The sequence below is a fragment of the Neomonachus schauinslandi genome, chromosome 2 (genome assembly GCF_002201575.2).
Source record: "Neomonachus schauinslandi chromosome 2, ASM220157v2, whole genome shotgun sequence".
NCBI lineage: Eukaryota > Metazoa > Chordata > Mammalia > Carnivora > Phocidae > Neomonachus > Neomonachus schauinslandi.
In genome coordinates, this window is record NC_058404.1 from 158,262,158 (window position 1) to 158,270,055 (window position 7,898).

The following is a 7,898-nucleotide window of genomic DNA, read 5'->3' on the forward strand; positions in this document are numbered from 1 at the left end:
AATAAATAAATAAATCTTTAAAAACAAAACAAAGTGCCAAAAGGGAAAAAACTGGCTAGAGTACTCGATCCAGCAAGGCTATCATTCAGAATAGAAGGAGAGATAGAGTTTCCCAGACAAACAAAAGTTAAAGGGATTCATGACCATTAAACCAGCCCTACAAGAAATGTTAAAGGGGACTTGGTGAGTAGAAAGGGAAGACCATAAGTAAAATAACAAAAGTAGAAAGCTCAAAAGCAGTAATAATATCAGTAAATATGACTCAAAGGACTCACTAAGCAAAAGGAAGTAAAGTATGACACCATATACCTAAAACAAGGGGAAGAGAGGAGTCAAGAATGAGTTCAAACTTAAGCAACCATCAACTTCATATAGAGTGCTGCAGGCAGAAGATGTTACATACAAACCTAATGGCAACCACAAATCAAAAACCAGTAATAAATTTGCAAAAAACAAAGAGAAAGGAATCCAAGTATATCACTAAAGAAAGCCAACTTATGGTGACAGAAGAGAGGAAAGGAAGGGAAGAAAGGAACAAAGAAGAGCCACAAAAACAAACACAAGACAAATAACAAAATGGCAATAAATACATACCTATCCATAATTACTTGAATGTAAATGGACTAAATGCTCCCATCAGAAGACAGAAGGTGATGGAATGGGTTAAAAAAAACAAGACCTGAGGGAGGGGAAAGATGACGGAGGAGTAGGGGACCCTATTTCAACTGGTCCCCGGAACTGAGCGGGATATCTACCAGACCACTCTGAGCACCCACGAAACCAGCCTGAGATGTAAGAATATATGGATCTCTACAAACAGAATATCGCAGGCAGTTGGTTTTGAGGTAGGAAACGGAGAGCCGTGATTCTGCGGGCAGATATCGGAGGATAAACGGAGGCGGGAGGGTGCCTGGCTGTGGGGATCCTACACCGCCGGTGAGTGACAGCCTCGCGCTGCGGACAGGACACAGACTCGCAGACCAGTAGCGGTGGGGAAAGGACTTTAGGGCAGCCCCCAGGGTGGAAAACCAGACCGGCGGGGTCGCGCGCACGCGAACCGCAGCCGCCGGGACAGAAGCCGAAGCCACGGTCGCACGCACGCGAACTGCAGCCTCCAAGATGGAAACCTGGTGCGCCGGGGTCGCACCAGTGAACTGCAACCACCGGGGTGGAAACCCCGAGCTGCGAGCGGCGGGGTCACGCGCACCCGAACTGCACTCCCTGGGACAGAACCCCAAGCGGCGGAGTCACGTGCAGGCGAACTGGGAGCGGCTGGCGGTTTTAGAAGAACAAAGGGCAGAGACATGCCCCGACCTGGAGGCAGGACTGGGAGCCCTGTGGAGGGACGCACAACCCAGGACGCTGCAGTTTATACCAGCACGGACAGAAACGGAGATGGTGTGGCCTGGAGGGCTCACTGACGAACAGACTGCGGTCTCTCTGCTCTGAGGCAGAGGGTTGGACACGGTCTCTTCTGCTCTGACTCGCAGAAGAGACGCGGAAAGCCGCCAGGGAAAGGCGCCAGAGAACAAAAGCCCCAAAGACTGATCCCCACTGAGCCCATCCCCCGCCACAGGGGTGCAGGGCAACTCCGCCCAAACACGGTTACCTGAGTAAGAGCGCGGCAGGCCCCTCCGGCAGAAGACAAGCTGGGAAAACAAGAGGCTAGCAACCCTAAGGTCCCAAGAAAACAGGTGCATCTTGCTTGGGTTCTGGTCAATAATTTAGACTCTATACATTCCCTCAAACACCCATCAACAGAAGGACTAGGAGGAGGAGCCCCCAAACAGAAAACACTCAGAGATTATGACTTATGCTGCAGATTTACAAATGGATGCAGATATAACCAAGATGTCGGAGATGGAATTCAGGCTAGCAATTGTGAAGACAATGGCTAGAATGGAGAAATCAATTAATGGCATCATAGAGTCTCTAAGGGCAGAAATAAAAGGTGAATTGGCAGAACTTAAAAATGCTATCAATGAGATCCAATCCAATCTAGATAATCTAACAGCTAGGGTAACTGAGACAGAAGACAGAATAAGCGACCTAGAAGACAATATAATAGATAAAAAGGGAAAAGAGGAGGCCAGGGAAAAACAACTCAGAATCCATGAAAATAGAATCAGAGAAATAAGTGACACCATGAGGTGTTCCAATGTCAGAATAATTGGAATCCCGGAGGGAGTGGAGAGAGAGAGAGGGCTAGAAGATGTATTTGAGCAAATCGTAGCTGAGAACTTCCCTAATCTGGGGAATGAAACAAACATTCGACTCCTAGAGGCAGAGAGGACCCCGCCTAAGATCAAGGAAAACAGGCCAACACCCCGGCATGTAATAGTAAAACTTGCAAATCTTAGAACCAAGGAAACCATCTTAAGGGCAGTTAGGGGGAAGAGGTTCCTTATGTACAGAAGGAGGAACATGAGAATAACGTCAGACCTATCCACAGAGACCTGGCAAGCCAGAAAGGCCTGGCAAGACATATTTAGGGTACTAAATGAGAAGAACATGCAGCCAAGAATACTTTATCCGGCAAGGCTTTCATTTAGAATGGATGGAGAGATGCAGAGCTTCCACGACCGGCAGAAGCTGAAAGAATATGTGACCACTAAGCCGGCCCTGCAAGAAATATTAAGGGGCGTTCTATAAAAGGAGAAAGACCCCAAGAGTGATCTACAACAGAAATTTACAGGGACAATCTATAAAAACAACGTCTTCACAAGCAACATGATGACAATTAATTCATATCTTTCAATAATCACTCTCAACGTGAATGGCCTAAATGCTCCCATAAAACGGCAGAGGGTTGCAGACTGGATAAAAAGACAGGACCCATCCATATGCTGCCTACAAGAGACTCATTTTGAACCTAAAGATACATCCAGACTGAAAGTAAAGGGATGGAGATCTATCTTCCATGCCAGATTTCTTTCTCAAAAGAAAGCTGGGGTAGCAATTAGCAATTCTTATATCAGACAAATTAGATTTTAAACTAAAGTCTGTAATAAGAGACACAGAAGGACACTATATCATTCTTAAAGGGTCTATCCAACAAGAAGATCTAACAACTGTAAATATCTATGCCCCCAACATGGGAGCAGCCATATACATAAGCCAACTCTACACCTTAAAGAACTAGAGAAAAAGCAACAAACAACGCCTAAGCCACGCATTAGAAGAGAAATAATTAAAAGTAGAGCAGAGATCAATGAATTAGAAACCAGAAACACAGCAGATCAGATCAATGAAACTAGAAGTTGGTTCTTTGAAAGAATTAATAAGATTGATAAACCACTGGCCAGACTTCTCCAAAAGAAGAGAGAAAGGACCCAAATTAATAAAATTATGAATGAAAGGGGAGAGATCACGACTAACACCAAGGAAATAGAAACAATTATTAGAAATTATTATCAACAACTATATGCCAATAAACTGAGCAATCTGGATGAAATGGAGGCCTTCCTGGAAACCGATAAGCTGCCAAGACTGAAACAGGAAGAAATTGACAACCTGAATAGGCCAATAACCAGTAACGAGATTGAAGCAGTGATCAAAAACCTCCCAAAAAACAAGACTCCAGGGCCTGATGGATATCCTGGGGAATTCTACCAAACATTCAAAGAAGAAATAATACCTATTCTACTGAAGCTGTTTCAAAAAATAGAAACAGAAGGAAAACTTCCAAACTCATTCTATGAGGCCAGCATTACCTTAATCCCCAAACCAGGCAAGACCCCATCAAAAAGGAGAATTTCAGACCGATATCCCTGATGAATATGGATTCCAAAATCCTCAACAAAATCCTAGCTAATAGGATCCAACGATACATTAAAAGGATCATCCACCACGACCAAGTGGGATTTATCCCCGGGATGCAAGGGTGGTTCAACATTCGCAAATCAATCAATGTGATAGAACACATTAGTAAGAGGAGGGAGAAGAACCATATGGCCCTCTCAATTGATACATTAAAAGCATATGACAAAATACAACATCCTTTCCTGATTAAAACTCTCCAGAGTATAGGGATAGAGGGAACATTCCTCAAGCTCATAAAATCCATCTACGAAAAACCCACAGCAAATATCCTCCTCAATGGGGAAAAGCTGAAAGCCTTTCCCTTAAGATCAGGAACACGTCAAGGGTGCCCACTCTCACCACTGTTGTTCAACATAGTACTAGAAGTCCTAGCAACAGCAATCAGACAACAGAAAGAAATAAAAGGTATTCAAATTGGCAAAGAAGAAGTCAAACTCTCTCCTTTCCCAGACGACATGATACTTTATGTGCAAAACCCAAAACACTCCACCCCCAAATTACTAGAACTCATCCAGCAATTCAGTAATGTGGCACGATACAAAATCAATGCACAGAAATCAGTTGCTTTCTTATACACTAACAACACAACTGTAGAAAGAGAAATTAGAGAAACGATTCCATTTACAATAGCACCAAAAACCATAAGATACCTCGGAATAAACCTAACCAAAGAGGTAAAGAATCTATACTCTAGGAACTGCAGAACACTCAGGAAAGAAATTGAAGAAGACACAAAAAGATGGAAAAATATTCCATGCTCATGGATCGGAAGAATAAACATTGTTAAAATGTCTATGCTACCCAGAGCAATCTATACCTTCAATGCCATCCCGATCAAAATTCCAATGACATTTTTCAAAGTGCTGGAACAAACAATCCTAAAATTTGTATGGAATCAGAAAAGACGCCGAACCGCCAAGTTGAAAAAGAAAAACAAAGCTGGGGGCATCACGTTGCCCGATTTCAAGCTATATTACAAAGCTGTGCTCACCAAGACAGCATGGTACTGGCACAAAAACAGACATACAGACCAATGGAACAGAATAGAGAACCCAGATATGGACCCTCAACTCTATGGTCAAATAATCTTTGACAAAGCAGGAAAAAACATGCAATGGAAAAAAGACAGTCTCTTCAATAAATGGTGCTGGGAAAATTGGACAGCCACATGCAGAAGAATGAAACTCGACCATTCTCTAACACCATTCACAAAGATAAACTCCAAGTGGATGAAAGACCTCAATGTGAGACAGGAATCCATCAAAATCCTAGAGGAGAACATAGGCAGTAACCTCTTTGACATCGGCCACAGCAACTTCTTTCAAGATACATCTCCAAAAGCTAGTGAAACAAAAGCAAAAATGAACTTTTGGGACTTCATCAAGATAAAAAGCTTCTGCACAGCAAAGGAAACAGTCAACAAAACAAAGAGGTAACCCACAGAATGGGAGAAGATATTTGCAAATGACACTACAGAGAAAGGGCTGGTATCCAAGATCTATAAAGAACTTCTCAAACTCAACACCCAAAAAACAAATAATCAAGTCAAAAAGTGGGCAGAAGAGATGAACAGACACTTCTCTGAAGAAGACATACAAATGGCTAACAGACACATGAAAAAATGTTCATCATCATTAGCCATCAGGGAAATCCAAATCAAAACCACACTGAGATACCACCTTACACCGGTTAGAATGGCAAAAATGGACAGGGAAAGAAACAACAAATGTTGGAGAGGTTGTGGAGAAAGGGGAACCCTCTTACACTGTTGGTGGGAATGCAAGTTGGTACAGCCACTTTGGAAAACAGCGTGGAGGTTCCTCAAAAATTTAAAAATAGAGCTACCCTATGACCCAGCAATTGCACTCCTGGGTATTTACCCCAAAGACACAGATGTAGTGAAAAGAAGGGCCATATGCACCCCAATGTTCATAGCGGCAATGTCCGCAAGAGCCAAACTGTGGAAAGAGCCGAGATGCCCTTCAACAGATGAATGGATAAAGAAGATGTGGTCCATATTTACAATGGAATATTACTCAGCCATCAGAAAAGATGAATACCCAACTTTTACATCAACATGGATGGACTGCAGGAGATTATGCTAAGTGAAATAAGTCAAGCAGAGAAAGTCAATTATCATATGGTTTCACTTATTTGTGGAACATAAGGAATAACATGGAGGACATTAGGAGAAGGAAGGGAAAAATGGGGGGGGGCGAATTGGAGGGAGAGATGAACCATGAGAGACTATGGACCTGAGAAACAAACAGGGTTTTAGAGGGGAGGGGGGAGGGGGGATTGGTTAGCCCAGTGATGGGTATTAAGGAGGGCACGTACTGCATGGAGCACTGGGTATTATACGAAAACAATGGATCATGGATCACTACATCAAAAACTAATGATGTACTGTATGGTGACTAACACAACATAATAAAATTTAAAACTCCAAAAAAAAAAAAAACAAGACCCATCTATATGCTGCCTACAAGGGACTCACTTCAGACCTAAAGACACATGCGGATTGAAAGTGACAGGTTGGAGAAATAGTTGTCATGCAAATGGATGTGAAAAGAAAACCAGGGTAGCAATACTTCTGTCAGACAAAGTCAACTTTAAAACGGTGAAATGAAGACTGTAACAAGAGACAAAGAAGGACACTATATAATCACTAAGGGGGCATTCCAAGAAGACATAACAATTGTAAATATTTATGCACCCAACATGGGAGCACCCAAATACAAAAGGCAGCTAATAACAAACATCAAGGAACTAATCCACAGTAATACAATCGGGGACTTTTACACCTGACTTATGTCAGTGGCCAGGTCATCTAAACTGAAAATCAACAAGGACACAGAAGCTTTGAATGACACACTGGATCAGATGGATTGAACAGACATTCAGAACATTCCATCCTAAAACAGCAGAATGCACATTCTTTTCAAGTGCCCATGGAACAGTCTCCAGAATAGATCACATATTAGGTCACAAAACAACTCTCAACAATTTCAAAAAGATCAAAGTTATACCATGCGTCTTCTCTGGCCACAACACAATGAAACTAGAAATCGACCCTAAGAAAAAATCTGGAATGAGCGCAAGTATACAGAGGTTAAACAACATGCTACTAAACAATGAATGAGTCCATCAAGAAATCAAAGAGGAAACCAAAAAATACATGGAAACAAATAAAAATGAAAACACAGTGATCCAAAAATCTTTCACAGGCAGCAAAATCGGCCCAAGAGGGAAGTTTATAGCAATACAGGCCTACTACCCCAAGAAGCAAGAAAAATCTCAAAACAATCTAACCTTACACCTGAAGGAGCTAGAAAAAGTAGAACAAACAAAACTCAAATCCAGCAGAAAGAAAGAAATCCTAAAGAGTAGAGTAGAAATAAATGATAACAAAACTAAAAAAAACCAATAGATCAGTGAAACTAGAAGCTGGTTCTTTGACGAGATCAACAAAATTGATAAACCTCTAGCCAGACTCATCAAAAAAAGAGAGAGAGGACTCAAACAAAATCAGAAACAAGAGAGGAGAAATAACAAATGATACTTCAGAAATACAAAGGATTGTAAGAGAACATTATGAAAAAGTATATGCCAACAAACCAGACAACCTGGAATAAATTTCTAGCAACATATAACTCACCAAAACTGAAGCAGGAAGAAGAGAAAATTTGAACAGACCAATTACCAGCAATGAAATCAAATCAGTAATCCCAAAACTCCCAACAAACAAAAGTCCAGGACCACACAGCTTCACAGGTGAATTCTACCAAACATTTACAGAAGAGTTAATACCTATTCTTCTCAAACTTTTCCAAAAAATAGAAGAAGAAAGAAAACTTCCTAATTCATTTGAGAGGCCAGCATTACCCTGATTCTAAAACCACATAAAGACACAACAAAAATAAAGGGGGAACTACAGGGCAATATCTCCAATGAACATAGTTGCAGAAAATCCTCAATAAAATTTTAGCAAACTGAATCCAATAATACATTAAAAAAAGTATTCACCAGGATCAGGTGGGATTTATTCCTGGGATGGAAGGGTGGTTCAATATTAG